This window comes from Schistocerca serialis, chromosome 6, assembly GCF_023864345.2.
Source record: "Schistocerca serialis cubense isolate TAMUIC-IGC-003099 chromosome 6, iqSchSeri2.2, whole genome shotgun sequence".
NCBI lineage: Eukaryota > Metazoa > Arthropoda > Insecta > Orthoptera > Acrididae > Schistocerca > Schistocerca serialis.
The window spans coordinates 655,344,391-655,364,638 of record NC_064643.1 but is presented as its reverse complement, the minus strand read 5'-3'; the positions used below and the strand labels follow the sequence as shown (position 1 = coordinate 655,364,638).

Here is a 20,248-nt window from a genome sequence, read left to right as displayed (position 1 = left end):
CCTTTCGGCTCCTCTCTCTGGCTACAGTATGCTGTTGTCCACAGTGGCGCTGGCGTTGCCCATGGGGCTTCATGTAAGGCGACTGCACGTCGCTCGGCCAACAGCGGCCTACTGCAGACCGACACTTAAGAGTCACCAAATACAAATCGACATCGAGAGACAGGCCCTGTCATATGGCACTCGCGACGTATACGCTGAAATTGAATGTAAAGAATACGTCTTTTGTGGTGGGCGTCGCTCTACTGCAGTGTCACACATGACGAATAAAAAGGAAAACAGCAGAACGTCTGTGTAGGGCCATGTTTTTACCTACAGTGTCACTTGGCTGAATGTGTATAAGGCTCTGTGGCATCACTCAAACACAGCCAAATTGTCACACTAGCTGTGCATCTCTAACAAAGTTGACGTATGTCCTCACCTGGGTGCCGGTTAAAACGATGCGACTGCACGTCGCTCGGCCAACAGCGGCCTACTGCAGACCGACACTTAAGAGTCACCAAATACAAATCGACATCGAGAGACAGGCCCTGTCATATGGCACTCGCGACGTATACGCTGAAATTGAATGTAAAGAATACGTCTTTTGTGGTGGGCGTCGCTCTACTGCAGTGTCACACATGACGAATAAAAAGGAAAACAGCAGAACGTCTGTGTAGGGCCATGTTTTTACCTACAGTGTCACTTGGCTGAATGTGTATAAGGCTCTGTGGCATCACTCAAACACAGCCAAATTGTCACACTAGCTGTGCATCTCTAACAAAGTTGACGTATGTCCTCACCTCGGTGCCGGTTAAAACGATTTCGCCCCCGGGTGGGCTCGAACCACCAACCTTTCGGTTAACAGCCGAACGCGCTAGCCGATTGCGCCACGGAGGCCTTGGGTTTGGCTCCCTTGTGCTCTGTATATCAACGCAATTCGTATAGCTTCTGCAGGAATCTCGCAGAGTGGTAGCATTTGCTTACGCCTCTTCACATGGATAACGTGCATGCACACTGTAGCGAGGCTCGCAAACGAATGACATCGCCAAGCATGACACTATACTACAAAATGCATACAAACCAATGTTCTGCCTATGAATTCAGAAAACCTCTGAGGCCAGTAGAATACTTGTCATAGGTTGTAGAACATCCCTTTCATTCAGTGTACTGCCATGTGTTAGATGTTGCTCGAGATAGCTCCGCTCCTTGCAGGAAGGTTTAAAAAATGAATGCCTTCTGTGAGGTTCGAAGTCACGACCCCCGGTTTACGAGACCAGTGCTCTACCACTGAGCTAAGAAGGGGCAGCTTAGCGTTTGTGAGCTATCCCCAAATTGTTACTTCATCATACTGAATCTTGCAGCCCTCGACCAGATATCGGATTTGGCACACAGCTGCTGCTGGGGTTGTCCAAATTGCCGTTTTCCAAATCTCTTGAATGTTTCGCCCTTACGATCGACGACGAGCGTCGGGCCAGCAAAAGTTTGCGGTCTGCGCAATCCTGACCTAGTGCACAGCTTGTGGGATAGCGTGGCTCGACTGCGAAATGCGCCTTTCGGCTCCTCTCTCTGGCTACAGTATGCTGTTGTCCACAGTGGCGCTGGCGTTGCCCATGGGGCTTCATGTAAGGCGACTGCACGTCGCTCGGCCAACAGCGGCCTACTGCAGACCGACACTTAAGAGTCACCAAATACAAATCGACATCGAGAGACAGGCCCTGTCATATGGCACTCGCGACGTATACGCTGAAATTGAATGTAAAGAATACGTCTTTTGTGGTGGGCGTCGCTCTACTGCAGTGTCACACATGACGAATAAAAAGGAAAACAGCAGAACGTCTGTGTAGGGCCATGTTTTTACCTACAGTGTCACTTGGCTGAATGTGTATAAGGCTCTGTGGCATCACTCAAACACAGCCAAATTGTCACACTAGCTGTGCATCTCTAACAAAGTTGACGTATGTCCTCACCTCGGTGCCGGTTAAAACGATGCGACTGCACGTCGCTCGGCCAACAGCGGCCTACTGCAGACCGACACTTAAGAGTCACCAAATACAAATCGACATCGAGAGACAGGCCCTGTCATATGGCACTCGCGACGTATACGCTGAAATTGAATGTAAAGAATACGTCTTTTGTGGTGGGCGTCGCTCTACTGCAGTGTCACACATGACGAATAAAAAGGAAAACAGCAGAACGTCTGTGTAGGGCCATGTTTTTACCTACAGTGTCACTTGGCTGAATGTGTATAAGGCTCTGTGGCATCACTCAAACACAGCCAAATTGTCACACTAGCTGTGCATCTCTAACAAAGTTGACGTATGTCCTCACCTCGGTGCCGGTTAAAACGATTTCGCCCCCGGGTGGGCTCGAACCACCAACCTTTCGGTTAACAGCCGAACGCGCTAGCCGATTGCGCCACGGAGGCCTTGGGTTTGGCTCCCTTGTGCTCTGTATATCAACGCAATTCGTATAGCTTCTGCAGGAATCTCGCAGAGTGGTAGCATTTGCTTACGCCTCTTCACATGGATAACGTGCATGCACACTGTAGCGAGGCTCGCAAACGAATGACATCGCCAAGCATGACACTATACTACAAAATGCATACAAACCAATGTTCTGCCTATGAATTCAGAAAACCTCTGAGGCCAGTAGAATACTTGTCATAGGTTGTAGAACATCCCTTTCATTCAGTGTACTGCCATGTGTTAGATGTTGCTCGAGATAGCTCCGCTCCTTGCAGGAAGGTTTAAAAAATGAATGCCTTCTGTGAGGTTCGAACTCACGACCCCCGGTTTACGAGACCAGTGCTCTACCACTGAGCTAAGAAGGGGCAGCTTAGCGTTTGTGAGCTATCCCCAAATTGTTACTTCATCATACTGAATCTTGCAGCCCTCGACCAGATATCGGATTTGGCACACAGCTGCTGCTGGGGTTGTCCAAATTGCCGTTTTCCAAATCTCTTGAATGTTTCGCCCTTACGATCGACGACGAGCGTCGGGCCAGCAAAAGTTTGCGGTCTGCGCAATCCTGACCTAGTGCACAGCTTGTGGGATAGCGTGGCTCGACTGCGAAATGCGCCTTTCGGCTCCTCTCTCTGGCTACAGTATGCTGTTGTCCACAGTGGCGCTGGCGTTGCCCATGGGGCTTCATGTAAGGCGACTGCACGTCGCTCGGCCAACAGCGGCCTACTGCAGACCGACACTTAAGAGTCACCAAATACAAATCGACATCGAGAGACAGGCCCTGTCATATGGCACTCGCGACGTATACGCTGAAATTGAATGTAAAGAATACGTCTTTTGTGGTGGGCGTCGCTCTACTGCAGTGTCACACATGACGAATAAAAAGGAAAACAGCAGAACGTCTGTGTAGGGCCATGTTTTTACCTACAGTGTCACTTGGCTGAATGTGTATAAGGCTCTGTGGCATCACTCAAACACAGCCAAATTGTCACACTAGCTGTGCATCTCTAACAAAGTTGACGTATGTCCTCACCTCGGTGCCGGTTAAAACGATGCGACTGCACGTCGCTCGGCCAACAGCGGCCTACTGCAGACCGACACTTAAGAGTCACCAAATACAAATCGACATCGAGAGACAGGCCCTGTCATATGGCACTCGCGACGTATACGCTGAAATTGAATGTAAAGAATACGTCTTTTGTGGTGGGCGTCGCTCTACTGCAGTGTCACACATGACGAATAAAAAGGAAAACAGCAGAACGTCTGTGTAGGGCCATGTTTTTACCTACAGTGTCACTTGGCTGAATGTGTATAAGGCTCTGTGGCATCACTCAAACACAGCCAAATTGTCACACTAGCTGTGCATCTCTAACAAAGTTGACGTATGTCCTCACCTCGGTGCCGGTTAAAACGATTTCGCCCCCGGGTGGGCTCGAACCACCAACCTTTCGGTTAACAGCCGAACGCGCTAGCCGATTGCGCCACGGAGGCCTTGGGTTTGGCTCCCTTGTGCTCTGTATATCAACGCAATTCGTATAGCTTCTGCAGGAATCTCGCAGAGTGGTAGCATTTGCTTACGCCTCTTCACATGGATAACGTGCATGCACACTGTAGCGAGGCTCGCAAACGAATGACATCGCCAAGCATGACACTATACTACAAAATGCATACAAACCAATGTTCTGCCTATGAATTCAGAAAACCTCTGAGGCCAGTAGAATACTTGTCATAGGTTGTAGAACATCCCTTTCATTCAGTGTACTGCCATGTGTTAGATGTTGCTCGAGATAGCTCCGCTCCTTGCAGGAAGGTTTAAAAAATGAATGCCTTCTGTGAGGTTCGAACTCACGACCCCCGGTTTACGAGACCAGTGCTCTACCACTGAGCTAAGAAGGGGCAGCTTAGCGTTTGTGAGCTATCCCCAAATTGTTACTTCATCATACTGAATCTTGCAGCCCTCGACCAGATATCGGATTTGGCACACAGCTGCTGCTGGGGTTGTCCAAATTGCCGTTTTCCAAATCTCTTGAATGTTTCGCCCTTACGATCGACGACGAGCGTCGGGCCAGCAAAAGTTTGCGGTCTGCGCAATCCTGACCTAGTGCACAGCTTGTGGGATAGCGTGGCTCGACTGCGAAATGCGCCTTTCGGCTCCTCTCTCTGGCTACAGTATGCTGTTGTCCACAGTGGCGCTTGCGTTGCCCATGGGGCTTCATGTAAGGCGACTGCACGTCGCTCGGCCAACAGCGGCCTACTGCAGACCGACACTTAAGAGTCACCAAATACAAATCGACATCGAGAGACAGGCCCTGTCATATGGCACTCGCGACGTATACGCTGAAATTGAATGTAAAGAATACGTCTTTTGTGGTGGGCGTCGCTCTACTGCAGTGTCACACATGACGAATAAAAAGGAAAACAGCAGAACGTCTGTGTAGGGCCATGTTTTTACCTACAGTGTCACTTGGCTGAATGTGTATAAGGCTCTGTGGCATCACTCAAACACAGCCAAATTGTCACACTAGCTGTGCATCTCTAACAAAGTTGACGTATGTCCTCACCTCGGTGCCGGTTAAAACGATGCGACTGCACGTCGCTCGGCCAACAGCGGCCTACTGCAGACCGACACTTAAGAGTCACCAAATACAAATCGACATCGAGAGACAGGCCCTGTCATATGGCACTCGCGACGTATACGCTGAAATTGAATGTAAAGAATACGTCTTTTGTGGTGGGCGTCGCTCTACTGCAGTGTCACACATGACGAATAAAAAGGAAAACAGCAGAACGTCTGTGTAGGGCCATGTTTTTACCTACAGTGTCACTTGGCTGAATGTGTATAAGGCTCTGTGGCATCACTCAAACACAGCCAAATTGTCACACTAGCTGTGCATCTCTAACAAAGTTGACGTATGTCCTCACCTCGGTGCCGGTTAAAACGATTTCGCCCCCGGGTGGGCTCGAACCACCAACCTTTCGGTTAACAGCCGAACGCGCTAGCCGATTGCGCCACGGAGGCCTTGGGTTTGGCTCCCTTGTGCTCTGTATATCAACGCAATTCGTATAGCTTCTGCAGGAATCTCGCAGAGTGGTAGCATTTGCTTACGCCTCTTCACATGGATAACGTGCATGCACACTGTAGCGAGGCTCGCAAACGAATGACATCGGCAAGCATGACACTATACTACAAAATGCATACAAACCAATGTTCTGCCTATGAATTCAGAAAACCTCTGAGGCCAGTAGAATACTTGTCATAGGTTGTAGAACATCCCTTTCATTCAGTGTACTGCCATGTGTTAGATGTTGCTCGAGATAGCTCCGCTCCTTGCAGGAAGGTTTAAAAAATGAATGCCTTCTGTGAGGTTCGAACTCACGACCCCCGGTTTACGAGACCAGTGCTCTACCACTGAGCTAAGAAGGGGCAGCTTAGCGTTTGTGAGCTATCCCCAAATTGTTACTTCATCATACTGAATCTTGCAGCCCTCGACCAGATATCGGATTTGGCACACAGCTGCTGCTGGGGTTGTCCAAATTGCCGTTTTCCAAATCTCTTGAATGTTTCGCCCTTACGATCGACGACGAGCGTCGGGCCAGCAAAAGTTTGCGGTCTGCGCAATCCTGACCTAGTGCACAGCTTGTGGGATAGCGTGGCTCGACTGCGAAATGCGCCTTTCGGCTCCTCTCTCTGGCTACAGTATGCTGTTGTCCACAGTGGCGCTGGCGTTGCCCATGGGGCTTCATGTAAGGCGACTGCACGTCGCTCGGCCAACAGCGGCCTACTGCAGACCGACACTTAAGAGTCACCAAATACAAATCGACATCGAGAGACAGGCCCTGTCATATGGCACTCGCGACGTATACGCTGAAATTGAATGTAAAGAATACGTCTTTTGTGGTGGGCGTCGCTCTACTGCAGTGTCACACATGACGAATAAAAAGGAAAACAGCAGAACGTCTGTGTAGGGCCATGTTTTTACCTACAGTGTCACTTGGCTGAATGTGTATAAGGCTCTGTGGCATCACTCAAACACAGCCAAATTGTCACACTAGCTGTGCATCTCTAACAAAGTTGACGTATGTCCTCACCTCGGTGCCGGTTAAAACGATGCGACTGCACGTCGCTCGGCCAACAGCGGCCTACTGCAGACCGACACTTAAGAGTCACCAAATACAAATCGACATCGAGAGACAGGCCCTGTCATATGGCACTCGCGACGTATACGCTGAAATTGAATGTAAAGAATACGTCTTTTGTGGTGGGCGTCGCTCTACTGCAGTGTCACACATGACGAATAAAAAGGAAAACAGCAGAACGTCTGTGTAGGGCCATGTTTTTACCTACAGTGTCACTTGGCTGAATGTGTATAAGGCTCTGTGGCATCACTCAAACACAGCCAAATTGTCACACTAGCTGTGCATCTCTAACAAAGTTGACGTATGTCCTCACCTCGGTGCCGGTTAAAACGATTTCGCCCCCGGGTGGGCTCGAACCACCAACCTTTCGGTTAACAGCCGAACGCGCTAGCCGATTGCGCCACGGAGGCCTTGGGTTTGGCTCCCTTGTGCTCTGTATATCAACGCAATTCGTATAGCTTCTGCAGGAATCTCGCAGAGTGGTAGCATTTGCTTACGCCTCTTCACATGGATAACGTGCATGCACACTGTAGCGAGGCTCGCAAACGAATGACATCGCCAAGCATGACACTATACTACAAAATGCATACAAACCAATGTTCTGCCTATGAATTCAGAAAACCTCTGAGGCCAGTAGAATACTTGTCATAGGTTGTAGAACATCCCTTTCATTCAGTGTACTGCCATGTGTTAGATGTTGCTCGAGATAGCTCCGCTCCTTGCAGGAAGGTTTAAAAAATGAATGCCTTCTGTGAGGTTCGAACTCACGACCCCCGGTTTACGAGACCAGTGCTCCACCACTGAGCTAACAAGGGGCAGCTTAGCGTTTGTGAACTATCCCCAAATTGTTACTTCATCATACTGAATCTTGCAGCCCTCGACCAGATATCGGATTTGGCACACAGCTGCTGCTGGGGTTGTCCAAATTGCCGTTTTCCAAATCTCTTGAATGTTTCGCCCTTACGATCGACGACGAGCGTCGGGCCAGCAAAAGTTTGCGGTCTGCGCAATCCTGACCTAGTGCACAGCTTGTGGGATAGCGTGGCTCGACTGCGAAATGCGCCTTTCGGCTCCTCTCTCTGGCTACAGTATGCTGTTGTCCACAGTGGCGCTGGCGTTGCCCATGGGGCTTCATTTAAGGCGACTGCACGTCGCTCGGCCAACAGCGGCCTACTGCAGACCGACACTTAAGAGTCACCAAATACAAATCGACATCGAGAGACAGGCCCTGTCATATGGCACTCGCGACGTATACGCTGAAATTGAATGTAAAGAATACGTCTTTTGTGGTGGGCGTCGCTCTACTGCAGTGTCACACATGACGAATAAAAAGGAAAACAGCAGAACGTCTGTGTAGGGCCATGTTTTTACCTACAGTGTCACTTGGCTGAATGTGTATAAGGCTCTGTGGCATCACTCAAACACAGCCAAATTGTCACACTAGCTGTGCATCTCTAACAAAGTTGACGTATGTCCTCACCTCGGTGCCGGTTAAAACGATGCGACTGCACGTCGCTCGGCCAACAGCGGCCTACTGCAGACCGACACTTAAGAGTCACCAAATACAAATCGACATCGAGAGACAGGCCCTGTCATATGGCACTCGCGACGTATACGCTGAAATTGAATGTAAAGAATACGTCTTTTGTGGTGGGCGTCGCTCTACTGCAGTGTCACACATGACGAATAAAAAGGAAAACAGCAGAACGTCTGTGTAGGGCCATGTTTTTACCTACAGTGTCACTTGGCTGAATGTGTATAAGGCTCTGTGGCATCACTCAAACACAGCCAAATTGTCACACTAGCTGTGCATCTCTAACAAAGTTGACGTATGTCCTCACCTCGGTGCCGGTTAAAACGATTTCGCCCCCGGGTGGGCTCGAACCACCAACCTTTCGGTTAACAGCCGAACGCGCTAGCCGATTGCGCCACGGAGGCCTTGGGTTTGGCTCCCTTGTGCTCTGTATATCAACGCAATTCGTATAGCTTCTGCAGGAATCTCGCAGAGTGGTAGCATTTGCTTACGCCTCTTCACATGGATAACGTGCATGCACACTGTAGCGAGGCTCGCAAACGAATGACATCGCCAAGCATGACACTATACTACAAAATGCATACAAACCAATGTTCTGCCTATGAATTCAGAAAACCTCTGAGGCCAGTAGAATACTTGTCATAGGTTGTAGAACATCCCTTTCATTCAGTGTACTGCCATGTGTTAGATGTTGCTCGAGATAGCTCCGCTCCTTGCAGGAAGGTTTAAAAAATGAATGCCTTCTGTGAGGTTCGAACTCACGACCCCCGGTTTACGAGACCAGTGCTCCACCACTGAGCTAACAAGGGGCAGCTTAGCGTTTGTGAACTATCCCCAAATTGTTACTTCATCATACTGAATCTTGCAGCCCTCGACCAGATATCGGATTTGGCACACAGCTGCTGCTGGGGTTGTCCAAATTGCCGTTTTCCAAATCTCTTGAATGTTTCGCCCTTACGATCGACGACGAGCGTCGGGCCAGCAAAAGTTTGCGGTCTGCGCAATCCTGACCTAGTGCACAGCTTGTGGGATAGCGTGGCTCGACTGCGAAATGCGCCTTTCGGCTCCTCTCTCTGGCTACAGTATGCTGTTGTCCACAGTGGCGCTGGCGTTGCCCATGGGGCTTCATTTAAGGCGACTGCACGTCGCTCGGTCAACAGCGGCCTACTGCAGACCGACACTTAAGAGTCACCAAATACAAATCGACATCGAGAGACAGGCCCTGTCATATGGCACTCGCGACGTATACGCTGAAATTGAATGTAAAGAATACGTCTTTTGTGGTGGGCGTCGCTCTACTGCAGTGTCACACATGACGAATAAAAAGGAAAACAGCAGAACGTCTGTGTAGGGCCATGTTTTTACCTACAGTGTCACTTGGCTGAATGTGTATAAGGCTCTGTGGCATCACTCAAACACAGCCAAATTGTCACACTAGCTGTGCATCTCTAACAAAGTTGACGTATGTCCTCACCTCGGTGCCGGTTAAAACGATGCGACTGCACGTCGCTCGGCCAACAGCGGCCTACTGCAGACCGACACTTAAGAGTCACCAAATACAAATCGACATCGAGAGACAGGCCCTGTCATATGGCACTCGCGACGTATACGCTGAAATTGAATGTAAAGAATACGTCTTTTGTGGTGGGCGTCGCTCTACTGCAGTGTCACACATGACGAATAAAAAGGAAAACAGCAGAACGTCTGTGTAGGGCCATGTTTTTACCTACAGTGTCACTTGGCTGAATGTGTATAAGGCTCTGTGGCATCACTCAAACACAGCCAAATTGTCACACTAGCTGTGCATCTCTAACAAAGTTGACGTATGTCCTCACCTCGGTGCCGGTTAAAACGATTTCGCCCCCGGGTGGGCTCGAACCACCAACCTTTCGGTTAACAGCCGAACGCGCTAGCCGATTTTTTTTTTTTTTTTTTTTTTTTTTTTTTTTTTTTTTTTTTTCCCTTTACGCCTTAACCACTTTTTTTTATTTTTTATTTATTTTTTATTTTATTTTTTTTTTATTTTATTTTTTAAAGTAGAATAGAAGCTTAGCAGCATGAGGCAGGTGGAGGCAAAACGGGCAGGGGTCTGGGACTTGAGGCCTGGCCGTGATGTCTCCCCCCAGTCCCGTTGCTGAGTTGCTTCATTATAATAATATTCTTGACGGAGTATGGAAGCTATGCTTGGTGTTCATCCTACTCCTGAACCGATTGATCCTTCATGTTAGACAAAAAATTTAGTTCATGTTGAGGCATTAGCAATTGAAGCTGATAGCTTGTAGCGTGTGCGGTATTTATTTAGTAGATATATATTATTCCCACTGCTTCTTGACAACAAAAAACATGCCTCTTTGTAACAGAAAAGTAATCATGAAGCAATGGATGCTGATTGTGTATATTTGGTTGCTCATGTCCTATTTTTTTTTTTTTTTGTATTAGTTTGTTTGTTTTATTTTCGCTTTTTTTTTTTGTAAGGGAAGAAACTTCATTGAATGCAAAAAATAAGTGTTATGGTAAGGCACTATTGCCATAGCCTTATTGTCTTCTTGATAGGTATAATAATAATAAAAAAAAGGAGAAAATCCTCCTCCATTAAAAGAAATGAGACTTCCATGTTAGTAATAAAATCGGAAAAAAAAGCTTATCTGTACCCTACGATGGTGATTTTTTGTTGTTTCTTGTTCTTACTTTTTTTTCTTTTTTTTGTTCTTTTTAACGTTTTTTTGTTTTTTTTTCGGCTTCAGCTGTGGAACGAACAAAATAGCCTTCTGAGTTAGCAGAGTATAATTGATGGTTATATGAAGCTAGAAAATTGTAATTTTTTTTCCTGGTTTTTAGAAAACAAGCGTCCATTCGCTTAAAGAAATGATTTGTGTTTATCTCAGCCGCATGTCAACCAATGCCCAGTCGCTCAAATACTATTTTTAGCATATTGCCGTAGTTCTTCTTGTGATCTTTATATTTCAGGGCTCTATAAAAAGCAAACTTCAAGTTCACGTAAAACTCAATGGAATTGTCAGATCCCAGGTGATTAATTACGTAGTTCACATAGTGTCCCATTAACCAGTGGACGGAGTTGTTTTTTGCTGCGGGAAAATAGCGAGTCTGAGGCCTGAGGAAAGTCACAGGGGGAAAATTTTCTACCGAAGACCTCGTAAGAAATGCAAGTTGTTCTCTGATCCAATTACAGATTTGTAGATTCCCACCGCACGTTAATCTGTGCACTAACGTATCGATCAGTTTGCATTTGAGACATAGATTCGTTTCGCTAATGCCGATTGCATGTAGCCTTTCATTAGTGCTGATGGTCCCGTTCACTGTTTTATACCATGTTGATTTGACGTCGGATGGAAGACCATGCATATTAATATTTTCCCATATGGCGTCCCAATCAAAATGTGGGTATTTGCTTTCTAATTTGTTTCTCCCCTCCATTTTCCTTCGATGACACAGAATATCGCGGGCCGTGATCCGTCGTGAGTCGATTATGGCATTGCCAAGATAGCTGAGTTCCACGAAGTATACTCGAACGTGCTGGAGCCGGTTATTTATTTTTTTGCACATTCACCGGTGGCAGTAGACTTGCAGGCCTGACAACTTCAAATAATTTAGTTGTAATGCTGTCAGCGTGGTCGCTAAGGATAGTGGCGGTCCTTTTTATAAAAAGTGCAGACGCCTTATTTCTAATGTCAACTAAACCTAAACCTCCTTTTCCGGGATCTAAGGTCGCTGTTGTTGCAGCTACTCGGAATATTTCACCTCTCCACAGATAACTGGCAATGGTAGACATTATCTGTTTTCCAATCATTTTTGGTAACGGGAAGATCTGCGCTGTAAAGTAACCGCCGATTGCGCCACGGAGGCCTTGGGTTTGGCTCCCTTGTGCTCTGTATATCAACGCAATTCGTATAGCTTCTGCAGGAATCTCGCAGAGTGGTAGCATTTGCTTACGCCTCTTCACATGGATAACGTGCATGCACACTGTAGCGAGGCTCGCAAACGAATGACATCGCCAAGCATGACACTATACTACAAAATGCATACAAACCAATGTTCTGCCTATGCATTCAGAAAACCTCTGAGGCCAGTAGAATACTTGTCATAGGTTGTAGAACATCCCTTTCATTCAGTGTACTGCCATGTGTTAGATGCTGCTCGAGATAGCTCCGCTCCTTGCAGGAAGGTTTAAAAAGTGAATGCCTTCTGTGAGGTTCGAACTCACGACCCCTGGTTTACGAGACCAGTGCTCTACCACTGAGCTAAGAAGGGGCAGCTTAGCGTTTGTGAGCTATCCCCAAATTGTTACTTCATCATACTGAATCTTGCAGCCCTCGACCAGATATCGGATTTGGCACACAGCTGCTGCTGGGGTTGTCCAAATTGCCGTTTTCCAAATCTCTTGAATGTTTCGCCCTTACGATCGACGACGAGCGTCGGGCCAGCAAAAGTTTGCGGTCTGCGCAATCCTGACCTAGTGCACAGCTTGTGGGATAGCGTGGCTCGACTGCGAAATGCGCCTTTCGGCTCCTCTCTCTGGCTACAGTATGCTGTTGTCCACAGTGGCGCTGGCGTTGCCCATGGGGCTTCATGTAAGGCGACTGCACGTCGCTCGGCCAACAGCGGCCTACTGCAGACCGACACTTAAGAGTCACCAAATACAAATCGACATCGAGAGACAGGCCCTGTCATATGGCACTCGCGACGTATACGCTGAAATTGAATGTAAAGAATACGTCTTTTGTGGTGGGCGTCGCTCTACTGCAGTGTCACACATGACGAATAAAAAGGAAAACAGCAGAACGTCTGTGTAGGGCCATGTTTTTACCTACAGTGTCACTTGGCTGAATGTGTATAAGGCTCTGTGGCATCACTCAAACACAGCCAAATTGTCACACTAGCTGTGCATCTCTAACAGAGTTGACGTATGTCCTCACCTCGGTGCCGGTTAAAACGATGCGACTGCACGTCGCTCGGCCAACAGCGGCCTACTGCAGACCGACACTTAAGAGTCACCAAATACAAATCGACATCGAGAGACAGGCCCTGTCATATGGCACTCGCGACGTATACGCTGAAATTGAATGTAAAGAATACGTCTTTTGTGGTGGGCGTCGCTCTACTGCAGTGTCACACATGACGAATAAAAAGGAAAACAGCAGAACGTCTGTGTAGGGCCATGTTTTTACCTACAGTGTCACTTGGCTGAATGTGTATAAGGCTCTGTGGCATCACTCAAACACAGCCAAATTGTCACACTAGCTGTGCATCTCTAACAAAGTTGACGTATGTCCTCACCTCGGTGCCGGTTAAAACGATGCGACTGCACGTCGCTCGGCCAACAGCGGCCTACTGCAGACCGACACTTAAGAGTCACCAAATACAAATCGACATCGAGAGACAGGCCCTGTCATATGGCACTCGCGACGTATACGCTGAAATTGAATGTAAAGAATACGTCTTTTGTGGTGGGCGTCGCTCTACTGCAGTGTCACACATGACGAATAAAAAGGAAAACAGCAGAACGTCTGTGTAGGGCCATGTTTTTACCTACAGTGTCACTTGGCTGAATGTGTATAAGGCTCTGTGGCATCACTCAAACACAGCCAAATTGTCACACTAGCTGTGCATCTCTAACAAAGTTGACGTATGTCCTCACCTCGGTGCCGGTTAAAACGATTTCGCCCCCGGGTGGGCTCGAACCACCAACCTTTCGGTTAACAGCCGAACGCGCTAGCCGATTGCGCCACGGAGGCCTTGGGTTTGGCTCCCTTGTGCTCTGTATATCAACGCAATTCGTATAGCTTCTGCAGGAATCTCGCAGAGTGGTAGCATTTGCTTACGCCTCTTCACATGGATAACGTGCATGCACACTGTAGCGAGGCTCGCAAACGAATGACATCGCCAAGCATGACACTATACTACAAAATGCATACAAACCAATGTTCTGCCTATGCATTCAGAAAACCTCTGAGGCCAGTAGAATACTTGTCATAGGTTGTAGAACATCCCTTTCATTCAGTGTACTGCCATGTGTTAGATGCTGCTCGAGATAGCTCCGCTCCTTGCAGGAAGGTTTAAAAAGTGAATGCCTTCTGTGAGGTTCGAACTCACGACCCCTGGTTTACGAGACCAGTGCTCTACCACTGAGCTAAGAAGGGGCAGCTTAGCGTTTGTGAGCTATCCCCAAATTGTTACTTCATCATACTGAATCTTGCAGCCCTCGACCAGATATCGGATTTGGCACACAGCTGCTGCTGGGGTTGTCCAAATTGCCGTTTTCCAAATCTCTTGAATGTTTCGCCCTTACGATCGACGACGAGCGTCGGGCCAGCAAAAGTTTGCGGTCTGCGCAATCCTGACCTAGTGCACAGCTTGTGGGATAGCGTGGCTCGACTGCGAAATGCGCCTTTCGGCTCCTCTCTCTGGCTACAGTATGCTGTTGTCCACAGTGGCGCTGGCGTTGCCCATGGGGCTTCATGTAAGGCGACTGCACGTCGCTCGGCCAACAGCGGCCTACTGCAGACCGACACTTAAGAGTCACCAAATACAAATCGACATCGAGAGACAGGCCCTGTCATATGGCACTCGCGACGTATACGCTGAAATTGAATGTAAAGAATACGTCTTTTGTGGTGGGCGTCGCTCTACTGCAGTGTCACACATGACGAATAAAAAGGAAAACAGCAGAACGTCTGTGTAGGGCCATGTTTTTACCTACAGTGTCACTTGGCTGAATGTGTATAAGGCTCTGTGGCATCACTCAAACACAGCCAAATTGTCACACTAGCTGTGCATCTCTAACAAAGTTGACGTATGTCCTCACCTCGGTGCCGGTTAAAACGATGCGACTGCACGTCGCTCGGCCAACAGCGGCCTACTGCAGACCGACACTTAAGAGTCACCAAATACAAATCGACATCGAGAGACAGGCCCTGTCATATGGCACTCGCGACGTATACGCTGAAATTGAATGTAAAGAATACGTCTTTTGTGGTGGGCGTCGCTCTACTGCAGTGTCACACATGACGAATAAAAAGGAAAACAGCAGAACGTCTGTGTAGGGCCATGTTTTTACCTACAGTGTCACTTGGCTGAATGTGTATAAGGCTCTGTGGCATCACTCAAACACAGCCAAATTGTCACACTAGCTGTGCATCTCTAACAAAGTTGACGTATGTCCTCACCTCGGTGCCGGTTAAAACGATGCGACTGCACGTCGCTCGGCCAACAGCGGCCTACTGCAGACCGACACTTAAGAGTCACCAAATACAAATCGACATCGAGAGACAGGCCCTGTCATATGGCACTCGCGACGTATACGCTGAAATTGAATGTAAAGAATACGTCTTTTGTGGTGGGCGTCGCTCTACTGCAGTGTCACACATGACGAATAAAAAGGAAAACAGCAGAACGTCTGTGTAGGGCCATGTTTTTACCTACAGTGTCACTTGGCTGAATGTGTATAAGGCTCTGTGGCATCACTCAAACACAGCCAAATTGTCACACTAGCTGTGCATCTCTAACAAAGTTGACGTATGTCCTCACCTCGGTGCCGGTTAAAACGATTTCGCCCCCGGGTGGGCTCGAACCACCAACCTTTCGGTTAACAGCCGAACGCGCTAGCCGATTGCGCCACGGAGGCCTTGGGTTTGGCTCCCTTGTGCTCTGTATATCAACGCAATTCGTATAGCTTCTGCAGGAATCTCGCAGAGTGGTAGCATTTGCTTACGCCTCTTCACATGGATAACGTGCATGCACACTGTAGCGAGGCTCGCAAACGAATGACATCGCCAAGCATGACACTATACTACAAAATGCATACAAACCAATGTTCTGCCTATGAATTCAGAAAACCTCTGAGGCCAGTAGAATACTTGTCATAGGTTGTAGAACATCCCTTTCATTCAGTGTACTGCCATGTGTTAGATGTTGCTCGAGATAGCTCCGCTCCTTGCAGGAAGGTTTAAAAAATGAATGCCTTCTGTGAGGTTCGAACTCACGACCCCCGGTTTACGAGACCAGTGCTCCACCACTGAGCTAACAAGGGGCAGCTTAGCGTTTGTGAACTATCCCCAAATTGTTACTTCATCATACTGAATCTTGCAGCCCTCGACCAGATATCGGATTTGGCACACAGCTGCTGCTGGGGTTGTCCAAATTGCCGTTTTCCAAATCTCTTGAATGTTTCGCCCTTACGATCGACGACGAGCGTCGGGCCAGCAAAAGTTTGCGGTCTGCGCAATCCTGACCTAGTGCACAGCTTGTGGGATAGCGTGGCTCGACTGCGAAATGCGCCTTTCGGCTCCTCTCTCTGGCTACAGTATGCTGTTGTCCACAGTGGCGCTGGCGTTGCCCATGGGGCTTCATTTAAGGCGACTGCACGTCGCTCGGCCAACAGCGGCCTACTGCAGACCGACACTTAAGAGTCACCAAATACAAATCGACATCGAGAGACAGGCCCTGTCATATGGCACTCGCGACGTATACGCTGAAATTGAATGTAAAGAATACGTCTTTTGTGGTGGGCGTCGCTCTACTGCAGTGTCACACATGACGAATAAAAAGGAAAACAGCAGAACGTCTGTGTAGGGCCATGTTTTTACCTACAGTGTCACTTGGCTGAATGTGTATAAGGCTCTGTGGCATCACTCAAACACAGCCAAATTGTCACACTAGCTGTGCATCTCTAACAAAGTTGACGTATGTCCTCACCTCGGTGCCGGTTAAAACGATGCGACTGCACGTCGCTCGGCCAACAGCGGCCTACTGCAGACCGACACTTAAGAGTCACCAAATACAAATCGACATCGAGAGACAGGCCCTGTCATATGGCACTCGCGACGTATACGCTGAAATTGAATGTAAAGAATACGTCTTTTGTGGTGGGCGTCGCTCTACTGCAGTGTCACACATGACGAATAAAAAGGAAAACAGCAGAACGTCTGTGTAGGGCCATGTTTTTACCTACAGTGTCACTTGGCTGAATGTGTATAAGGCTCTGTGGCATCACTCAAACACAGCCAAATTGTCACACTAGCTGTGCATCTCTAACAAAGTTGACGTATGTCCTCACCTCGGTGCCGGTTAAAACGATGCGACTGCACGTCGCTCGGCCAACAGCGGCCTACTGCAGACCGACACTTAAGAGTCACCAAATACAAATCGACATCGAGAGACAGGCCCTGTCATATGGCACTCGCGACGTATACGCTGAAATTGAATGTAAAGAATACGTCTTTTGTGGTGGGCGTCGCTCTACTGCAGTGTCACACATGACGAATAAAAAGGAAAACAGCAGAACGTCTGTGTAGGGCCATGTTTTTACCTACAGTGTCACTTGGCTGAATGTGTATAAGGCTCTGTGGCATCACTCAAACACAGCCAAATTGTCACACTAGCTGTGCATCTCTAACAAAGTTGACGTATGTCCTCACCTCGGTGCCGGTTAAAACGATGCGACTGCACGTCGCTCGGCCAACAGCGGCCTACTGCAGACCGACACTTAAGAGTCACCAAATACAAATCGACATCGAGAGACAGGCCCTGTCATATGGCACTCGCGACGTATACGCTGAAATTGAATGTAAAGAATACGTCTTTTGTGGTGGGCGTCGCTCTACTGCAGTGTCACACATGACGAATAAAAAGGAAAACAGCAGAACGTCTGTGTAGGGCCATGTTTTTACCTACAGTGTCACTTGGCTGAATGTGTATAAGGCTCTGTGGCATCACTCAAACACAGCCAAATTGTCACACTAGCTGTGCATCTCTAACAAAGTTGACGTATGTCCTCACCTCGGTGCCGGTTAAAACGATTTCGCCCCCGGGTGGGCTCGAACCACCAACCTTTCGGTTAACAGCCGAACGCGCTAGCCGATTGCGCCACGGAGGCCTTGGGTTTGGCTCCCTTGTGCTCTGTATATCAACGCAATTCGTATAGCTTCTGCAGGAATCTCGCAGAGTGGTAGCATTTGCTTACGCCTCTTCACATGGATAACGTGCATGCACACTGTAGCGAGGCTCGCAAACGAATGACATCGCCAAGCATGACACTATACTACAAAATGCATACAAACCAATGTTCTGCCTATGAATTCAGAAAACCTCTGAGGCCAGTAGAATACTTGTCATAGGTTGTAGAATATCCCTTTCATTCAGTGTACTGCCATGTGTTAGATGTTGCTCGAGATAGCTCCGCTCCTTGCAGGAAGGTTTAAAAAATGAATGCCTTCTGTGAGGTTCAAACTCACGACCCCCGGTTTACGAGACCAGTGCTCCACCACTGAGCTAACAAGGGGCAGCTTAGCGTTTGTGAACTATCCCCAAATTGTTACTTCATCATACTGAATCTTGCAGCTTTCGACCAGATATCGGATTTGGCACACAGCTGCTGCTGGGGTTGTCCAAATTGCCGTTTTCCAAATCTCTTGAATGTTTCGCCCTTACGATCGACGACGAGCGTCGGGCCAGCAAAAGTTTGCGGTCTGCGCAATCCTGACCTAGTGCACAGCTTGTGGGATAGCGTGGCTCGACTGCGAAATGCGCCTTTCGGCTCCTCTCTCTGGCTACAGTATGCTGTTGTCCACAGTGGCGCTGGCGTTGCCCATGGGGCTTCATTTAAGGCGACTGCACGTCGCTCGGCCAACAGCGGCCTACTGCAGACCGACACTTAAGAGTCACCAAATACAAATCGACATCGAGAGACAGGCCCTGTCATATGGCACTCGCGACGTATACGCTGAAATTGAATGTAAAGAATACGTCTTTTGTGGTGGGCGTCGCTCTACTGCAGTGTCACACATGACGAATAAAAAGGAAAACAGCAGAACGTCTGTGTAGGGCCATGTTTTTACCTACAGTGTCACTTGGCTGAATGTGTATAAGGCTCTGTGGCATCACTCAAACACAGCCAAATTGTCACACTAGCTGTGCATCTCTAACAAAGTTGACGTATGTCCTCACCTCGGTGCCGGTTAAAACGATGCGACTGCACGTCGCTCGGCCAACAGCGGCCTACTGCAGACCGACACTTAAGAGTCACCAAATACAAATCGACATCGAGAGACAGGCCCTGTCATATGGCACTCGCGACGTATACGCTGAAATTGAATGTAAAGAATACGTCTTTTGTGGTGGGCGTCGCTCTACTGCAGTGTCACACATGACGAATAAAAAGGAAAACAGCAGAACGTCTGTGTAGGGCCATGTTTTTACCTACAGTGTCACTTGGCTGAATGTGTATAAGGCTCTGTGGCATCACTCAAACACAGCCAAATTGTCACACTAGCTGTGCATCTCTAACAAAGTTGACGTATGTCCTCACCTCGGTGCCGGTTAAAACGATTTCGCCCCCGGGTGGGCTCGAACCACCAACCTTTCGGTTAACAGCCGAACGCGCTAGCCGATTGCGCCACGGAGGCCTTGGGTTTGGCTCCCTTGTGCTCTGTATATCAACGCAATTCGTATAGCTTCTGCAGGAATCTCGCAGAGTGGTAGCATTTGCTTACGCCTCTTCACATGGATAACGTGCATGCACACTGTAGCGAGGCTCGCAAACGAATGACATCGCCAAGCATGACACTATACTACAAAATGCATACAAACCAATGTTCTGCCTATGAATTCAGAAAACCTCTGAGGCCAGTAGAATACTTGTCATAGGTTGTAGAACATCCCTTTCATTCAGTGTACTGCCATGTGTTAGATGTTGCTCGAGATAGCTCCGCTCCTTGCAGGAAGGTTTAAAAAATGAATGCCTTCTGTGAGGTTCGAACTCACGACCCCCGGTTTACGAGACCAGTGCTCCACCACTGAGCTAACAAGGGGCAGCTTAGCGTTTGTGAACTATCCCCAAATTGTTACTTCATCATACTGAATCTTGCAGCCCTCGACCAGATATCGGATTTGGCACACAGCTGCTGCTGGGGTTGTCCAAATTGCCGTTTTCCAAATCTCTTGAATGTTTCGCCCTTACGATCGACGACGAGCGTCGGGCCAGCAAAAGTTTGCGGTCTGCGCAATCCTGACCTAGTGCACAGCTTGTGGGATAGCGTGGCTCGACTGCGAAATGCGCCTTTCGGCTCCTCTCTCTGGCTACAGTATGCTGTTGTCCACAGTGGCGCTGGCGTTGCCCATG

At 48.4% G+C, this 20,248-nt stretch overlaps 20 non-coding genes across 20 annotated transcripts; all 20 read right to left on the bottom strand.

Annotated features, from left to right (window-relative positions):
• Positions 1-802: 802 nt before the first annotated feature.
• Trnan-guu (transfer RNA asparagine (anticodon GUU)) lies at positions 803-876 on the bottom strand. The gene has a single exon. It is a non-coding gene; the product is annotated as a tRNA-Asn (tRNA).
• A 333-nt stretch (positions 877-1,209) lies between these two features.
• Trnat-cgu (transfer RNA threonine (anticodon CGU)) lies at positions 1,210-1,283 on the bottom strand. The gene has a single exon. It is a non-coding gene; the product is annotated as a tRNA-Thr (tRNA).
• Positions 1,284-2,330: 1,047 nt separating this feature from the next.
• Trnan-guu (transfer RNA asparagine (anticodon GUU)) lies at positions 2,331-2,404 on the bottom strand. Its single transcript has one exon. It is a non-coding gene; the product is annotated as a tRNA-Asn (tRNA).
• A 333-nt stretch (positions 2,405-2,737) lies between these two features.
• On the bottom strand, positions 2,738-2,811 carry Trnat-cgu (transfer RNA threonine (anticodon CGU)). Its single transcript has one exon. It is a non-coding gene; the product is annotated as a tRNA-Thr (tRNA).
• A 1,047-nt stretch (positions 2,812-3,858) lies between these two features.
• On the bottom strand, positions 3,859-3,932 carry Trnan-guu (transfer RNA asparagine (anticodon GUU)). Its single transcript has one exon. It is a non-coding gene; the product is annotated as a tRNA-Asn (tRNA).
• A 333-nt stretch (positions 3,933-4,265) lies between these two features.
• Trnat-cgu (transfer RNA threonine (anticodon CGU)) lies at positions 4,266-4,339 on the bottom strand. The gene has a single exon. It is a non-coding gene; the product is annotated as a tRNA-Thr (tRNA).
• Positions 4,340-5,386: 1,047 nt separating this feature from the next.
• Trnan-guu (transfer RNA asparagine (anticodon GUU)) lies at positions 5,387-5,460 on the bottom strand. Its single transcript has one exon. It is a non-coding gene; the product is annotated as a tRNA-Asn (tRNA).
• Positions 5,461-5,793: 333 nt separating this feature from the next.
• Trnat-cgu (transfer RNA threonine (anticodon CGU)) lies at positions 5,794-5,867 on the bottom strand. Its single transcript has one exon. It is a non-coding gene; the product is annotated as a tRNA-Thr (tRNA).
• A 1,047-nt stretch (positions 5,868-6,914) lies between these two features.
• Trnan-guu (transfer RNA asparagine (anticodon GUU)) lies at positions 6,915-6,988 on the bottom strand. The gene has a single exon. It is a non-coding gene; the product is annotated as a tRNA-Asn (tRNA).
• A 333-nt stretch (positions 6,989-7,321) lies between these two features.
• On the bottom strand, positions 7,322-7,395 carry Trnat-cgu (transfer RNA threonine (anticodon CGU)). Its single transcript has one exon. It is a non-coding gene; the product is annotated as a tRNA-Thr (tRNA).
• Positions 7,396-8,442: 1,047 nt separating this feature from the next.
• Positions 8,443-8,516, bottom strand: Trnan-guu (transfer RNA asparagine (anticodon GUU)). Its single transcript has one exon. It is a non-coding gene; the product is annotated as a tRNA-Asn (tRNA).
• A 333-nt stretch (positions 8,517-8,849) lies between these two features.
• On the bottom strand, positions 8,850-8,923 carry Trnat-cgu (transfer RNA threonine (anticodon CGU)). The gene has a single exon. It is a non-coding gene; the product is annotated as a tRNA-Thr (tRNA).
• Positions 8,924-12,309: 3,386 nt separating this feature from the next.
• On the bottom strand, positions 12,310-12,383 carry Trnat-cgu (transfer RNA threonine (anticodon CGU)). Its single transcript has one exon. It is a non-coding gene; the product is annotated as a tRNA-Thr (tRNA).
• A 1,408-nt stretch (positions 12,384-13,791) lies between these two features.
• On the bottom strand, positions 13,792-13,865 carry Trnan-guu (transfer RNA asparagine (anticodon GUU)). Its single transcript has one exon. It is a non-coding gene; the product is annotated as a tRNA-Asn (tRNA).
• A 333-nt stretch (positions 13,866-14,198) lies between these two features.
• Positions 14,199-14,272, bottom strand: Trnat-cgu (transfer RNA threonine (anticodon CGU)). The gene has a single exon. It is a non-coding gene; the product is annotated as a tRNA-Thr (tRNA).
• Positions 14,273-15,680: 1,408 nt separating this feature from the next.
• Trnan-guu (transfer RNA asparagine (anticodon GUU)) lies at positions 15,681-15,754 on the bottom strand. The gene has a single exon. It is a non-coding gene; the product is annotated as a tRNA-Asn (tRNA).
• Positions 15,755-16,087: 333 nt separating this feature from the next.
• Trnat-cgu (transfer RNA threonine (anticodon CGU)) lies at positions 16,088-16,161 on the bottom strand. The gene has a single exon. It is a non-coding gene; the product is annotated as a tRNA-Thr (tRNA).
• A 1,769-nt stretch (positions 16,162-17,930) lies between these two features.
• Positions 17,931-18,004, bottom strand: Trnan-guu (transfer RNA asparagine (anticodon GUU)). Its single transcript has one exon. It is a non-coding gene; the product is annotated as a tRNA-Asn (tRNA).
• Positions 18,005-19,458: 1,454 nt separating this feature from the next.
• Trnan-guu (transfer RNA asparagine (anticodon GUU)) lies at positions 19,459-19,532 on the bottom strand. Its single transcript has one exon. It is a non-coding gene; the product is annotated as a tRNA-Asn (tRNA).
• A 333-nt stretch (positions 19,533-19,865) lies between these two features.
• Trnat-cgu (transfer RNA threonine (anticodon CGU)) lies at positions 19,866-19,939 on the bottom strand. Its single transcript has one exon. It is a non-coding gene; the product is annotated as a tRNA-Thr (tRNA).
• Between the last annotated feature and the right edge of the window lie 309 nt (positions 19,940-20,248).